Source organism: Tympanuchus pallidicinctus, unplaced genomic scaffold (genome assembly GCF_026119805.1).
Source record: "Tympanuchus pallidicinctus isolate F22 unplaced genomic scaffold, pur_lepc_1.0 scaffold3, whole genome shotgun sequence".
In the NCBI taxonomy this organism is placed as follows: Eukaryota; Metazoa; Chordata; class Aves; order Galliformes; family Phasianidae; genus Tympanuchus; species Tympanuchus pallidicinctus.
Window position 1 is genome coordinate 90,090,879 of NW_026294747.1, and position 16,903 is coordinate 90,107,781.

The 16,903-nt window shown below is 40.2% G+C and overlaps 1 long non-coding RNA gene across 2 annotated transcripts in view; it reads left to right on the forward strand.

Annotated features, from left to right (window-relative positions):
- Positions 1–16,903, forward strand: part of LOC128085768 (uncharacterized) — a 195,143-nt gene that overhangs the window by 67,287 nt on the left and 110,953 nt on the right. For both annotated transcript variants that reach the window (XR_008209082.1, XR_008209083.1), the window contains exon 3: positions 914–978. This is a non-coding gene — a long non-coding RNA (uncharacterized LOC128085768). The remainder of the gene's footprint in view (positions 1–913; positions 979–16,903) is intronic.

A 16,903-nucleotide genomic window follows, 5' to 3' on the forward strand; every position in this document is an offset into this window, starting at 1 on the left:
CCATAAGGAAGCTCCATAAGGCTTCTTATTTATGTTCACAGAATCAACAACTGATCCAAAGAGGACAGCAAACACTATTTGATAGAACAAATTCTTAGCTACAAAATACTATTTTTCAACACAGTCACCACCATTAGCTATGCATTCTCACAGCGATGAACAAGTGCCTGTGTGCCAGTGGCGACCCACTGAAACACACCACCTCTGCTTCACTGTGTTCACATCCACTGCTTGTTCTCCATCAACTTTCAGCAAGTATAGATGTATGTCAATAGATGCCATTTTTTCCAGATTGAGGAATTCAATTCCACACCTTTCCTTCATATACATTTCCATGTTAGATGCCGTTCTGTCAGACTACCCCTCTGCTGCCATCTGTTGCACAGCAACATGTAATGGGATATTGGTGGGAAGGTTCAACCTCTACACCATACTAGCAACATTCACCTCGGACCTCGTGGGCCAATATAGTAAGAGGCATTACTTTTGGAGCAGCCATAGCATTTTGATTTTTACAAGTGATTCTTTGCATTACACAAGCGGCACTCAGGTGAACAAACAAACAAAAAACCCTCTAAACAAACAGGGTCTTTATGGGTACATTTAGTCAACACAGCTTTGAGAAGCAGTTAGGTAGATTGTTTTCAGTGTTTAAACAGGAATTGCAGTTGGGGATGGCAGCCAGTGTCTGCTGGTTGGAAATCACTTTTTGGTGCTTTCCTTTGGGATGCTGGACATGGTTTTGTGGTGTTAAGAAAACACTGGAGAAAAGAATAGTGAGAAAGAGAAAAAGCTTCAAGACAGAGCATGTGGATCTCATTTAAACAAGATGGTAGCAGCTGTGGACAGGGGGGAGTTGGGCAGTGGCAAGAATCATGTTGAGAAGGTGGCTGCTTGCTGTCCTCATTTGCAGGTGACAGGCAGCTCCAGAATGTTCTGACTGTAGAGAGAGAAGATTTTACTTTCAGCTACTCTCAGGTAATCAAACATTTAGCTCCTTGTCAGATTCTTTGTGCCGTACATTAGCAGTGAAAGAGTGATGCTGCCACTCGCTTCCTTGATGATTCAGCAAGAAGCACAACATGATAGCCTTTCTAACAAGACAGTTACTCAGACATATCACTCAGAGGCTGCACTCTAACCACACACTGGTTCAGTATTAATGCTCTGCATATTGTGCTTAATAGAATTTTAAATTATTTTGATTAAAGTGTCAAGGGATGAGGATTTAAGATTGATCAATGCTGCTTGCTTCTGCCATGCCAGTTGTTGACCAGCCACTTCTAGAATGTTATTACACAGAAGGCTCAAGTGATACAACATGCAGACATGAAAATTATGAGGGAATATTTTCCCTAATTTTATACTGGTAGACTGAGAGGGTAAGAAGAAAGCAAGGACATAGGAATTTTGTGGATAGTAACTGACTTCAGGTCCTAGTTCTGTGGAAGCTGGTGGGGCCTTAACCATAGCCTTCCGTTCAGTGGTGGTTCAACCACGGGTGAGCAATGGCAAAAACAAACAAAAAACAAATAAAAAAACAAATGTACAGAAAGCCTTTACTTCTTTGAGCAAAGACTGTAAACTTTAATTTATGCCTTGTCTGCCTCTGGAGACAGGTATTTGGAGAAGAGTCAGGATGAATCTTACCAACGTATGTAAATACCTCAAAGGAGAGTGCAGAGAGAGTCAGGCTCCTTTCAGTGCTGCCCAGAGCCAGGACAAGATGCACTGGACACAAACTTGGAACACAGAAAGTTCTGTCTTAAAACTAGGGAATGCTCCATAGCTGTGAATTTGAAGGAGCACTGGCACAGGCTGCTCATAGGCTGTGGAATCTCCTGTTTGGAGATCTTCAAAAGCAGCCTAGATGTGAGCCTAGGTGGCCTGATCTGAGTGGCGCTGCTTGAGCAGGGGTTGGACCAGATGACAAATAGTCCCTTCCAATCCCAACCAATCTGTGATTGAGGGATTCTGTGATTTTGTGTTTCTGAGATTCTGTGGAGTTGATCAGCACTAAGTTTTTGCTTCCAAACTCAGATGATAGGAGCAGAATTGTTCTGTCATGGCAGTAAGGAAGGAGTCGCATATTGCTTCTGTCCCCCAAAAAATACTTTAGCACACACATAACTGCAAATAAATCCACTGAAATTAATGTATAAGAAAGCATACAATTTTTAAATAAATACAAGTGCTTCTGGATATCAGAGTTGGACCTGAGAGTACATAATGCTCAAACCATTGTCTCAGAGAGAGTATTTGTTAATGTTTTGAGCTGTATCAAATAGCCTGGAGTCTGAATCTCTTGCTAAGACACTTCCTGGTTCTCAGACTTAAGAGTCATTAGAAGTGCTAATCATTCATAGCATGCTGCTGTGTATGATGGGCCTGTCTTTAGCTTTGATTTTCAGTTTCATTTACATTAAAAACTGGGAGGAAAAAAGGGGTCAGGGAGATAAGGAATTAACTCTGAGAAATTTAGAGGTACATAGTAGGAATGCTAAGATTATAACAACACAGATAGCTGCCCTGGAATGGGTTTGTCAGTTTGGACTCATCAGTAGTGGGGCACAAGATAAATGGAACAGAGAGAATTAGGGATTGGCAAGGAATAGGAAGTAACAATTTTTTGGAAGATGTGGCCTGTGAAACCATAATCTCTTTCATTACTATCGAAGGTGAAGCAGTGTTCTTCTCTACTTCATCTCTAAAATAAAAGAACAGTCTGTACAGATCTTATTATGATATTCCTTTAATAGATAGTTGCTTAAAATCTCAGTAGAGTTTGCATCCATATCTGTAAATGATCCAATTGCATTTATGGAAGAATCCCGTGGCAGACTAATTGCTATGGTCCAGCTACACTTTCCCTTAGCAATCCAAAATGACCATAAACTCACCTAAACTGGTTCATTAAGTCAGGTCTACAGCCAGTCTGAGTGACCGCACTGGTGAAGCCACCTCTTTCACTGGATAGCACACTGTTTAAACAAGTACTTTAATTAAATGAAAAAATTGCTGTGATTTAAAGTTGTTTTTTACTTGATGTATCCTAGAGAACTATAGTTATTAAAGTAGCTACTGAATAGATTATTCCAAAAGTAGCACATTTTTTGATTGCTCTTCTGTTCTGCAATTAAGCAGGACGTATAACAATAGTCAAAGACCATTTACCTAAAATGGGATTCATTTGGCTTGATGATAGCCAAGCCATTTATTATTTGATGAGTAAATCTCAGAATAAAATCAGAACAAAAGCTGATGTTATGAAAATTGTTTAGTAGATTAAAGAATATGGAAGCTAAAAATGAAGAAACATAATGAAAGTCTTCCTTGATGGTTCTCAGGTGTAAGTCGATGCCATCAACTCTGTTGCCTTGTGCAAAAGAGAGAGAGAACAGGGAAAGAGCATTTATGTGCCGCTGTTCTGAGTCTGATGTGCTGGAGGCATCTGATATATAAGGCTCATCCTGTTTCTAGCGTGGATGTCCAGGACCAGAGCCATTTGCAATGAATATACAAATAGACAAATGAATATACAGAACCATTAACGTATTAAATAATCATGTGTATGTTTAACTGTAAAGTACATGACTAATATTTTTGATTCCAGGGGCAGCAGGGCATGCATCTTGTGCAGGTACTTAATAATTCTGTTGAACAGAGACCACAGAACATTATTTACCTTCACGGGTAGACGAGTTAGACGGCATAATTGCATGTGGGTTATCATTCTTATGTGGAGAGCAGGAGACTGGGCTGTGGTCATGCTGCCCTCCTCATGTGCTGCTGCTGTATTCCCTGCATGGCTATATGTCACTTATGGTCTGTTTGGGCCACATGTAGGAAAGAACCTTCAGGAAACATACAATGACACTTGTGAATTGACAAAGAGGGCCTGACCCTGGGAATGAGAAAAGCTTGAGTAAACAGAAATCAGAGAACAAAAGGAATTCAGAGTTGAGGGGTGCTGCAGGTAGAAGAAGTAATGAAGGTTTTGTGCTGTATTTCACAGTAAGAAGCAACTCCCATCCCTGTGCAGGTGTCAAGGTGCAGTGAGCACCAGGTCAGGGCTGAAGCTGTCAACATTGCGGCTGCTGGTCAATGTACCCTGTTGCAATGTACCTCGCTGCAAGGCCATGTACCCTGTGGCAGCTGCTACTGAATGTGCTCAAATATCCACTAAACCAAGGCAGGCCTGCAAGTCTCAGGCTGAATCAGTGAGCACAGTGTGTCATTCACAGACCTTGGCTCCTGGCACAACCAGGGAGCTGATGCTGCAAAGGCAAACAACTTTGCAAGAAAAAAAGCTATATTGTAATTTACAGAGTAACCTTTACACCACGCGGAAAAGGATTTTCATAAGACAAAGACATGGATCTCATTGTGAAACTTTCTATTCCTTTTATTTCTGTCCTCATTTAAATGAGTTAGGGGGACCCGCTTGCAGCCAACCAAATTAGCTAAAAGCTATTCACATAAAGATGGAGATTTTAACAAAATCAAATCGATATATATTATCTCATAGGAACAGTTGTCCAAAGTCAATTTCCAGGTTAATAGCTGTTATTGCCATTTTCGAGTAAAGCAATTAAAAGTAGTATTCCTGATACCGTGAATCAGCAGCAAAGTGTGATAAGGAGGCTCGCACTACACTGGATTGTCAGTTTATTTTGTTCAGTGCCTTTAGTCAGACATTTTCTAGCACAAAGTATTTAACTAAAGGTGGAAAAAGTCTGCCCATCATTTGTTTTTTTTACCTCTCTGAAGTAAAAATGTGAATTTTTTATTGAATTCTGGACTAATAACCTCTTGTCATTAATTTGTGGAATGTATAAAATGTATTTTCTAAGTGAACTTTGTCAGTTTATCTGAACTGAAAAGTAGAGATAAAACACAACAGAGCTTTTGTGGTAGATGTTAAAAGCTCTCAATGGAGCACGTGTAATATCTTAAACCATAATCTCTTCCACAGAAACTTTCTGTGGAAACTCCCAGAATATCTCCACTTTTTTGCTGTAAGATCTACACCATACAGGCAAAAAAATTTGAATCTAGGAGAAAAACTATCATTTCTCAAGGGGACTTACCATAATATATGAATGAGAAAACATTACTTCCTCCTGTAAAATGGCATGACTATAACATGTGTCCTGCTCCAATTAGAAACTATCTTTTTTAAATTATCATCATGTCAGCCTACACTTGTGAAAACGATTTTGATATATCTGGGGCACATTTAAAAGCAAAGGAGACAACCAGCGATAGCGTTTATAAGCAGGAATTAACTTTTCAGAAAGGATCATTTTATCTCTTTGAAAAGACTAAGAGTTAAGCAAATCCCCCTCATTCATTCCACTTTGGTGGATAAATGCAGATGCGTTTCACAACAGCAGAACAACTACACACAGTTAGTTTGAGGGACTAGAGTCATGTTAAATTCCTGACTTGGCATTCTTTCTGTTTAGTGAAATCTTCTCCACGTTTGCTTTTTCTCTAAAGTGAATGTTCCAGCAGAAGAGCTTGTAGTTGTCACTGTGTTGGCTAAGCTGTACTGAACAGAGTAATTTGATTTTGGCTGCAGTCAGCCATCAGTCATGGGCCATGCAGGGAATCCTGACCTGGGAGTGGGCCTTGAGGTGATGAGATCCTGATGTTTCTGTGTCTTTGTGAATCTACAGCATAGATCTGGAGTACGGCAAGAAGGACTCTGCTCCTAGCATTCCTGTTTGCAAACCTCTGAGACAGTCTTTGGATTTATGGGAGACATTGCTGCAACATTCCCCATGCCAGCAAACCTTTTCATCCCTGAGAAAACACCTGTGGCTCATGTTTAATCCTTAAGACCTGTGAAAGTTTTGACACGTGCCTAAATAATGCTTCACTTTGAAAAGTATAAAAAATGACCCCCTGGTGCAGCCTTCCCAGCCAGTCATGTATTCACCATAAATAAGGAAGCCGCTAAGGTTTCTCAGCTTCAGTCATTCCAGGATGTAAAACCCTTGGTTCATCTTCTGGGATCTGATTCAAAGACAAGTACACCAATCCTTAGGGATGCTGGGTGCAGCCCGTGCCAAGCAAACATAACAGACTAAGCACTTCTGATTTTAAGCACGTTTCCTTGCTCAGTGGTACTGGTGAGGGATATAAGAGATATATCCCAGTCCCAGTACAGTTGTGTCTGGAGTTCACAGAATACTTTTGGGCTGTGCTGCATGCAAGTAGATGACATTACTTCGTTCCCGAAGGCCAGCCTAAGACCTGTGCTCTTCTCAGATCGCATCAAACTTTTTTTAGGAGTAGAAATTAGAAGTTTGTCTTTGGGTTTTCCTTGCCAGATAATCTGGATGATGCTGAATGGAACGCAGACTGTCGTCTGCTGTGCACAGAGCCTCAAAATCAGGAGGAACACAGGAGAACTCTCTGTCCACAAGTGACATTTTGTCTTTCAGATTACAGTTTTTAATTAAAATGAGCATTTTTTGGCCTGCGTATTGGCAGCAATAGGACTGCTGAAACGTGACATCATTTATGGCTGCAGCAGTAAGGAGTTCACTGTCCATGATCGTAAAACAGATTACAGTCTTGATTTGATATTGATTTAGCAGTCAGCATAACTTTGCTCCATAATATCAAACAAAATATGGCAGGCTGAATGAAACATTAACACAGTTCTTCTTCAGATACCTCTTCCAACTCTTACAGTCTGTGGTGCCCTGTAGAGAACAAGGCTGTGACCCCCTCTGCTGCGCTGCGCTTGCACATAGCTATCCCCATCGCTGCCTTTTGCCCTTAACAAGGACTAAGGTTGTTTCTGGCCGAAGTCTTCTGTTACAGAAGTTGCAAAGATTTGTGAATCCATTCTTCATCTGCAGACACGCTGCTGTTTTCTAGTCTTGTGCTCGACCCTTCCTGCCCAGCCATGACAGTTCTGATGGCTTTAGTCTATTCTCTCAAGTCTCAGTTATTTCCTTCTTTTTGACACAAATGATATAAGGCATGACCTCTGACTCATTTTGTCTCCTGCTCCCACATTTTTGGTAGTCATTAAGGAGATATTAACTTTTGCAGCTCTGCTTTTCCACTCAATGAGCTACACTCAGAGGCTCATATCATTGTCTCTTTGAATGGCAGATTCTTGCTCTTGGATTTGAATTTCATCTCCTCTTTTAATTCCTGATTTTAGCCATAATTCTTCCACTATCTTTTGTCCATTTGTTTGAAAAGTGGCCCAAACTCTGCAATAATGGTTGTTCTTTGAAATGTTAGGAGACATGTGGTCTTTTCAGGAAAACAGCTTATCCCATGAGAACTCATAAAATTGCACCTTTAATTGAAAGGATGCAGCAGTTTGGAAAATTAGTATTCGTGCTGTATCCTTGCTATCATTTCCTTTTGTCTACCAGAGTGAAATGAGATTAATTTAATCAGCTATGTCAGATTCAGGCCTGCTTGGAGTGCTGACTTTTTGAGCACAATAACTACTTTTATTTGGGACGACATTCTGAGAGTGGCTTGTAGGTGAGGGATGTATAAACTCCACTTTGGGCCTCAGCTTCATCTTATTCTCTTTTTAAAGCCAGAAGTGGAAGCAGCCATTTTGTCATACTTTACTGCCTCATATCTAATAGATCTTGGAAGTAAAGCTGACTTTAAGTAAGAGCTTTGTGATCAATTTTCACTGGTCTGAGAGGAAAATGTGGAAATGGCAAAAAAAAAAAAAAAAAAAAAAACAACCAACAACAACCAAACCCACAACAATATAACTAAAGACAGACAGAAACTACTGGATTGTAAAATTATTTATAGGTTGATTTTCACCATTGTTAAGACTACAGAAAAATCCCAGTTGCTAATATCAATGCAGGAGCTACAGCCCACACTCAGATGAATTTCCAGTGTTTGCTACCTGTGTCCTAAGATGCTTGCCTCTTCACCCCTGGCATGTGTTCGTGTCCAGCCCACAGTCACATTTCATTCCCAAATTTCATCCCAGACAGGTTATAAATCCATTTATATGAACAAAATGCTTCTGTGTTTATATCCTGATGCCCAGAAGTGATACCTTATCCCTACTCCTCATAACAATCCAGACGTCCTTTGATTGCTTCATATCATCTACATAGTCCCCAACTGGTGAATGAGTTTAATTTTGGCCTATGATTGCCAATATGTGATTTGGGAAGGCATAGTCCAATACTGATGTTTCCATCCTCTCAGAGTGATGACAGCTCATGATTTACATGCAGCAATATGATTCTGAGGGATCTCAAAACTGGTGAAAATAAAGGTTTAATGATTGAATTATATATTCTCTTTCTGTGGTGGAAAATAATATAAGACAACTGACTCGACCAGACAGATTACATAAGCCCAAGTTAAGTGGTAGAATAAAAATGAATGATATTCCTCCTTGGCTTAAATACAGCACTAAGTAGTATGCCCTTGAATTCAGCATAAAGCAATTTCCTCCTCCTTGGTAACAGCTAGGGGGCATTCTGAATGCAAATAGAGTCAGCTTTGCATTTTTAATATTTCTTATATACATAATTCACTGCCTCAGTTTAGAAACGTTATTGCTACCTCTTCTGTGCATTTAAATTATTTTGTACCTCTGAACTTTCATATTAAGTTTAATGTCAGCTCTTAAAATGTATTTTATGCAGGCGAGCTTGAGCTTACAGCTCTTGAAATTCACAGATTGCACAAATATGCATCCAGGCACAAGTACACTGTACCAGTTAACCTGAATCGTTCCACTGAGACATGGGGATTTTTACTAACTACTGACATGGTTATGCCAAAGCACTGAAAATCAATAGATAACAAATGGGAGCAGACCAAGTGCAATCAGTATTAACATCACATTTGTGTGAGGTCTACTCCACATATGTAACCCATGGGCATCATGAAAATTCTAGCTGATCAATAGGAAACAATGCTTTTTCTAAGTAGAGAAAATAATTACAGATGGAAGAAGATATCCACAGTGGGAGGAAGTCCATCCCTATGCTAAGTAGGATTAATTAACACACTGCACAAAGCCAGGAAGATGCATTATAAGTGTGAGATGGTTCAGAGCAAGCTTTAATTCACTGCATGTTACAGAAGAGAGTAGTGGTCCAGGTAATCTCCTGTGGCCACAAATGCTCATGAGATAATTTTCACACTGGAGGAGATGAAGACAAAGATATACAGAAGATTTACAGCATCTTGCTTTATTCATCAAACTTCCTCAATCACAGGCTGACATTGTCAACTGCTTCAAATCAAGGATCCCAGAAAGATGGCAGGATGAGGGCATTGCTCAGCTCAGTTCTAACTGCCCATGATGGCACAGCTCTATCAATCTTTTCCATGCTTCATGCAGGAAATAGAGCCAGGAACACTGTCCTTGTTGATCTCACCTTTTTTGCAGCCTCTCAGAGCGGGCGGGCAGGAATCAGTTGTGCTCCTTCTGTGGAGAGACACACCTTTCCTTCATGACAGCCTGTGATGGAAGAAAATGGGATCATCTCACCTCCTGCTCCACTTCATGTGTTTCCCCAGAAGTCTCTCCTACAAGTGGAAAATCCAACTCAGATTGAGTCAGCAGCAGTGTCTGGAGTGCAGACAAATGTCAGCATGACTGGTGCTCATTCATAAACCTTGCATTATCCAGGAGAGGTTATAAGCAAAATATATGGTCAAGTTCTCTGCTGGTTTGAGTCTACTGACTTTCTCAAAGCAAATTCAATTTGGAAACAAAATCAGGACCCCTGCCTACTGCTTCACAATCAGTAATAGACATCCTGCTGCCAACTCTAACTTCCCTCAATTTACACCAGCATAAGCCTATTGGCATTGATGGAAAATCCACCCCTAACTCGCACCGATCTTCTGCACTTCAAATGGGAAGCTGGAGCTCTGCAAAGTCAAGGGCTGTAACGGAGGTAACATTCATGGGAATGCCAGCAAGAACTTGAAAGTATTTCCTTGCTGCAGATGAGGACCATGTGCTGAGGCTGGTGGCTGCTGTTACTGAAAAGGAGCCTGTTTCTGTGCTGCTTGTGCACTGGCAGTCAGCAGCTTGGAACCCAATCCTGTACATTTTTGGCAAAATGGCTGGTGAAATCCATCCCCAGTTTGATTTCTCTCCTCTCAGCCAAAGTAATTGCTACTGATAAAGTTACAGTGGGAAATAAATGAACTCAGAGTTTACACTAATGTTATTGGTGGCACTGGTGGGACTGTGAGCTGCTCTAACTCAATTTCCAGACAAACAAAGCTATGCTCATTTTGATCACCGCCAGCGCTCCTTAGGCTACGCACGGTATTTAGTGCAGGACAAACAAGGTAGAGCAGCTAACTCTGTAATTGCAGAGGCCGTTTCCCAAATGAATACCTGCCTTCAGCCTTAATGTTTTGGCTTGCTGGACAAACACAATAAGAAAAAGATTCAATTTGGATTGAATCAGTTGTTCCTAATATTACTTTACTTTAAATGAAATAAATCTCCTCTTTCAACCTTTGCCTTAATTAAATGGATTCACTTAACACAAAATACCCTAGCGGAGATATAAAACCAAAGACTGAACCAACAAATAAAATAGAAGTGGTTTTTTTGGGGTCCTTGTGAAAGAAGGCCTTCAGCTAGATTCAAGCTGTAGTCCAGTAGCCCAGTGGTTGGAACAGTGACCTGTATTTGGCAATCTACATTCTGATCTTCTCCTCACTCGGAAGGTAGAGTTCTCTGTCCTCAAGAAAAGCTGTGCCACCTGCATGGCTATAGAGCATGGAAGTATGGCCACACGTTGTTCTATAGGGGCATGGTGACTGTCTCTAGTTTATGCTACTCTACTTTTAATAAATTCTGTTTTTAAAAACAGAATCCATTTATTTCATCTTTGTCTTAGTTTCAGCTGTAATGGAATTGTTTTCTTCAGACAACTTCAGGCAACCGATTATCTCACCTGTCAACACAGCCAGTTGTTTGCTATTACATTTGGAGGAATAGGAACCACATCTTCCAGCATATGCACTCCCTAAAAGCAAAATTTCTCAGCTGAAGATTCTTATCAAACTTTGGAGAAATCACTCAGCTTGGTTTTTTTTGTTGGTAAAATGCATTCAGTTTTTGAGACTTTTGGGAATAAATTACCAGTATGGACAGAAGTCCATGCAAACTTTAGGGTAAGTAACATTGCCTTTTTGTTCCTGAGTAGTCTTTTTTGGTAAAACAGGGTGCAAGGTAGCACAAGTACCTTGTTGTACTAACAGGCACTGAGTTGAGCCAAAAGCTAGTCATACAAAATAAAAAAAAAATACAAAAGCTAGGAATCTTGACAGATGTTAGTCCCCACCTGCCCATGTATTCTCATCTCCCTCTGCTCTAGAAAAAGTAGGAATTCTTCAGAGTGACCTAAAGCACTGGCTCTCTTCTTATTTATTTCTCACTTCTGCTGTCATTCATTACACTAAAGGTTGTTCTTTTAATAAAGCACGGTGAGTAAAGAGAAATAACTTTTACCTTCTGTTCTAATTGATGAATGATGTGTGAACTAATCAGAATGCTTTGCTATAGCCACCATTAAAGCAACAGAAGTATGTGGCTCAGGAGAGATTTGTTAAATAACTTCAACCTTTAAATGTAGAGAATAAATGGGTGGTGACATCATTATACCTTGACAAATAGAAATTATATCATTCTCTTTTTTTCATTACTGATGGATGATTTATTTCTATGGCTTCCGTTTCCATAAGATCCACTCATTGTCTCTAAAGTTAAAGCCTTTAAAAAGTGCAGTATGCAACTGAAGAGGCTATGACATTTTGCACATCAGCTGCAGTGTGTTGTGTTCAGAGCTGTTCTCCCGCAAGGTACTTCTAATAGAACAATACCATGATGTGCAGTATGGTAAAACAGAAGGAAACATTTGCAGTTTATACTTGGGCTTATTTTTCCATCAGCCACAAAAACAGTGTGTAACAAGCCATAGGGCACTCAGTGTAATTGTACTGCACCTCTATTTCAGCTGCTGGAGGTTTTTTATCTTTGCGACAAACTTGATGCCTTAGAATTGAGAGAGGGCTGTTCTGTACTGCAGAGCTGGGTCATAATAAACAGGCAAATGTTTATTTCATCCATAAATAGGCAAATGTTTATTTTCTCTTCCGTATTTCCCCAGTATATTCTGGGGTCCTGGCTTGTTTGATTGCACTTCTCATATAGCCAGTGAGATGGACCAGAATTTCCCTGAAAATTGCAGTTATTACTGAAGATTGCATTTCTTCTACTTTTACTGTAGCTTACAAATCAGAAACTAAAGTATGCGACTGTTTGGATATATTCTCTCCACAACAGATTAAAATGACAGAATAAATCTTGGAAGTTTGTGGAAGAGCTTTGTATGAATTATAACCAGAGATGAAAACGAGGTGAGCTTTGCTTGGCTGTGACCTAAATGAGGGAATTAAGCTGATGCTGTGTCAGGGCAAAGTTTGCAAAATAAAATAGGAGTCACTAGCATGTACTACAGAAGAATAGAGAGCAGATTAAAGGTGACATTTCTGCCAGAAAGCTTTTGCATGTGCCAGGGAAAACAAGAGATCAAGGTTACTTAGAAAAGAAAGAACCAAGAAGACAAAGTTCACATAGAAGATCTCATGGGTGCTGGCAGGGCTTTCCCCGTGGCCACAGCTGGTACACTGTGGGCTGAATAATTGCTTGTGCTCTTACCCCAGGGAGAGAGATGCAAGATATGGCCAAGACATGATGACAAGTACTCTGATTTATCTGGTGCCTGGCAGGAGCTCTGCAGTCAACCCTTTCCTATACAAGAAACTCTTAAAAAAGAGTCCCTGAACACTTAATCTGATCCTCAGAAAAGCTGTTAAGCTAGTCCCCGCATGCAGTCCATTCTGAAAGGATACATGGCCCAGCAAAAGCTGGAGGCTGTCACTGCTAATGATGCCTGCAGCCACTATGTTCCTCCTGCAAGGAGCTGGTAATTGGGGAAAAAAAAAAAAATGGCAAGGACTCAGCTCCAGGTAGGCTCTGCTGAAAATTAATTTAAGTTTCTATGTATGTCTATGTGTGGATTTAGGAGTCAAATCTTAGTATTACTCTTGCTGTCAATCAGCTGCCTTAAAAATGGTAAATTATCCTAAGTGTAAGAGAAGGAATGGAGGGACAATTTAATATAAATATATAAAATTTAAGTGCTGCCACTAAATCAAACAACCTACAACAAAATTCACTTTGGGAAAAATCTGTGTGTAGCTTCTACAAAAGCAATGATTTTGCTTCAGAAACAACTGTGAAGAAAATCACCGTGTTTTCACAAGAGAACTGATGTTCATTCAGATCCCTTCTGGACCTAAAGAATCTATGAATCTAGGAAATCATGCCTCATTTCACAATCTAAGTCGTTAGAAACACACTTCAATTATTAAAGTAATCACATTTCTTGGAAATATGGCTGCTGTCTGCTTAGACGATCTGTGTTTTATTGAAATTCATGAAAAGAACAGCATTTGTTACCAGAAGTCTTCTTTTGTGTTGTTTTCACAGACTCATTAGGACTCCAAAATACACAAAACTGCTCAGTGTTATGATGTAAAAATGATGTAAATGAATACACCAAAGAATTGCATGATCTCCTCCCTCCCCTCTTTTCTCTGTAAAAGCAAAGAAGGCATGGAACCCTCCCAAACAGGCAGAGGTGCATCAGGAAACTGCAGTTATTTTATACACCTGAATAACTGTTCTATTACATCCTATTATGTTTTGCTGTGAATGTCAGAGAGGTGCCCTAAGAATCAGGAACTACTTAAAGAGATACTATGCAGTTCCTACTTGCTAGAAACCTGTCTTTACAATAGAAAACATAGGCAGGCTTAATTTTGTCTCTTTCAGTGTCCCTTCCAAGGAAGGGGAGAGCAGTTCAGCTTGAATTTCTTAATGGTGCTGTGAAACACAACCAATTAAGCACATCTGATGAGCCACCTGGTGAGCTCTACTGTGGGGCTGTAGAACAGGATTTACCTTCCTGCTCTGGAGGCTGAGGTAGAGAATCAGCACAAAACTCTTCTTTACAGAGATACTTCTGGGTAAATAATAAACTGAGTCAGAGGATGAATAAAGGAAACTTTTTTTTTTTTTTTTTTTTTTTTTTTTTAATGCTGAATGAATATAAGGTAGGACTGAAGTAAATGAAAACATTTCCTTGAGAAAGTGAACTCAGTAGAAACTTCTGGTTTTGATGAGCTGTCTCTCTGAAGAACTGGATGTGCTTTAACAGTATCGTTTCTGATTTATCTGCTGTTGCCAGATAAATTTTTCTTCAAGGGGGGAGAGTAGAATTCTCTTTATTTAATGTACCATGTCTGGAATGTGGACTAGATTCAGCTACATGTCGCTTATAATTATTTATGTAACTTATTAATCACCAGGCTGTCACTCAGTGTTTATAAAATACAAAAGAACACTTGGAGCCTGAAAAATTACATTTTTCCTCCCCTATACCTCCCCAAAGGACCCTTTGCACTTCTGAGGAGACCTCCATTTAAATGAAAATCTGTTGCCCAGTCTGAGCAGCAAGGAACTCTGTAATGATAATTTAAAGAACATGCTTGTGCTTGGGAATTGGAGGATTTGCTTTAAGGTGCTGTTAAAGCTTTACTTTCAACTTTTCTGGAAAATGCTCTTGGCTCATCGTTAAGGTGTTGTTTTTTTTTTCTGGATGGTTCATGGATAGTGTCCCCGTCGTGCCTGCTCAGCAACTTAATTTTCCCAACACTTAATACTTGTAAAACCACAGCAACCTCCAAGATCACTACCTGTGGACTGTGCCTGCTTGAAACTGGCCAGTGCCTTCAAGAAATTGTTAGAGTGCCCATAAACAGACACATGTGGAGCTCTACACCCTGCTTTCCAAGCCTTGTTCCTCTTGTAGCTCTATGATGAGTAAATCAAGTGTGGTTTTGCACAATTTGCTTTTGAGCTCTTGTGCAGGATAGCTCACAGCCTGTCTTTCAGGAGAAGGTACCAGTTCACAGAAAACAGTCTCGGGGCTTGTAAATAGTACATAGAAGAGCAATGACTCCATTCAGCTGAATTACATTTAAGATTTGATTATGAATGGCATCTTTGAGGCAGGCCATTTATCATTTGGCATTCTACGTGGGTCTCAGTGTCTTGAAGCTTCATAAAGGCAATTTATTAAACAGCTTCAGCCACATCGGGAGGTGACCCAGTGAGCTGGTGAAATCCACTATCTGGTGCCCACCTCACGGGCTGTGGTACCAGCAAGGTGCTTATCCTCTTGATGCCTCAGCACAGCCTGCAGTTGTTTTACTGGTTTTTATCTGCCTTCTTACCCGTTTGGTAGGCTGACGAGCAGCATGTTTTCAGTCTTTGCATGAAAGGCTCCACATTAATCCATGCCATGATCTGCTTTGTTTGCTTCCACCATTAAAATTACTTGTTTCCCCCAAAGATCTGCCATCTGTCACTCTTCACCTTTTACATTTTTTATGCTCTATAGCTGAGCAAACACGAGTGCCTGGGTAATCCTATTTCCCATTATCTGTGCGTGGAAGTGCCCTGAGGTCAAGGCGATGGTGAAGGCTCACTCTTGCCTGGGTTCCCTGGGACACGAGGGCTCTCCCTGCAGGCTTGTCCAATTGTGGTTGCTAAAAGCACTTTGGGTTTTTCATTGTAGTTGTTGCCCAATCTTAAGAAAACTACTTTAATTTGGATTATTTCCCAGGAAGCAGCATAAAATTGAAGGTGGGATGGGCAAGGAGATGAGGCATTAAATGAGGGAATGTGGGTGGCTAAAGGGAATGGCTCTGTGCTCTCAGCAAGGGTAGTGATACTGAGGTGTCATTGGGCACCTTGGCACTTGACAGAAGGCCAACCCTTTTGTGATGGCTGGGACACAAGCCACTGAGTCACCAGTTGCAAATGATTTTTGTGTTTTCATAATCCTTGTGAGTAATATCCTGTCAAAGTCTCATCAAAAGTTATTAGTCTCTCCATAAACTGATACATCAATATATAAACTTGCCTTGTAATTAATTTTATGAGCTATGCCCCTGGCACCACAGAGTTCTTATTTCATTTTGGGAGCATAATTGATTAGGCTTCCTGTAGCTATAATGTAGACCAAGGATGTTGCCACCAAACAAGGAGCAATCTGTGACAGCTCATTTGCAGAGAGCTATCTACTTTTTCCAATGTTGAACATACAGAAGGCAGTGTAAAATATTTTGTATTGCTACTGCAGTGCTCTGCTTGGAATTAAAAGAAAGACAAAACAGGGTAATTAAACAGACAAATTACTAAGGTAAATTTGTATATATTTGTACAGCAGCTTTTATTCTCCACTGTAAAGGTTTTTCTTCTCCACTGAATTCCTTTGATAATGTTTGCCTCACTATAGCATCAGATGACATTCCCGTTCGGGCAATTAGATTTGGCATTGCTAACATTTCCCTGTTACAATTGCATCAGATACTTTCCTCTGCTTTCCGTAGCTGCAGTGGCACAATTAAATCTCTTTCTCTGATCTCCCTTTTAGCAATTACAGAGCCCATCTTTATGCCAATGCTTTAGTAATAGGATTTCCCTTCTCTGTCCCTGTTTAATATTTGAGTGAACGTTACCTGAGAGAAATATGTTGGACATGCAGGCTGTATTAGTTTAATTTATGGCTAGCATGAAAGAGGCAATATTTCCTGTAGATAAGGTCAAAAGGGCTTTGTTTTCTATTAATTAAAAATAAGCTCTTACAGGATGATGCGTGTAAGTAATAAAGACATAACGTGCATTTGTGTGGCCATAAAGAAAAGGAGTGGGATTATTCACAGAGCAGTGATCGTAGCTGGAGCCTCGTTCTGACCCTGGCAACAAAGCAAA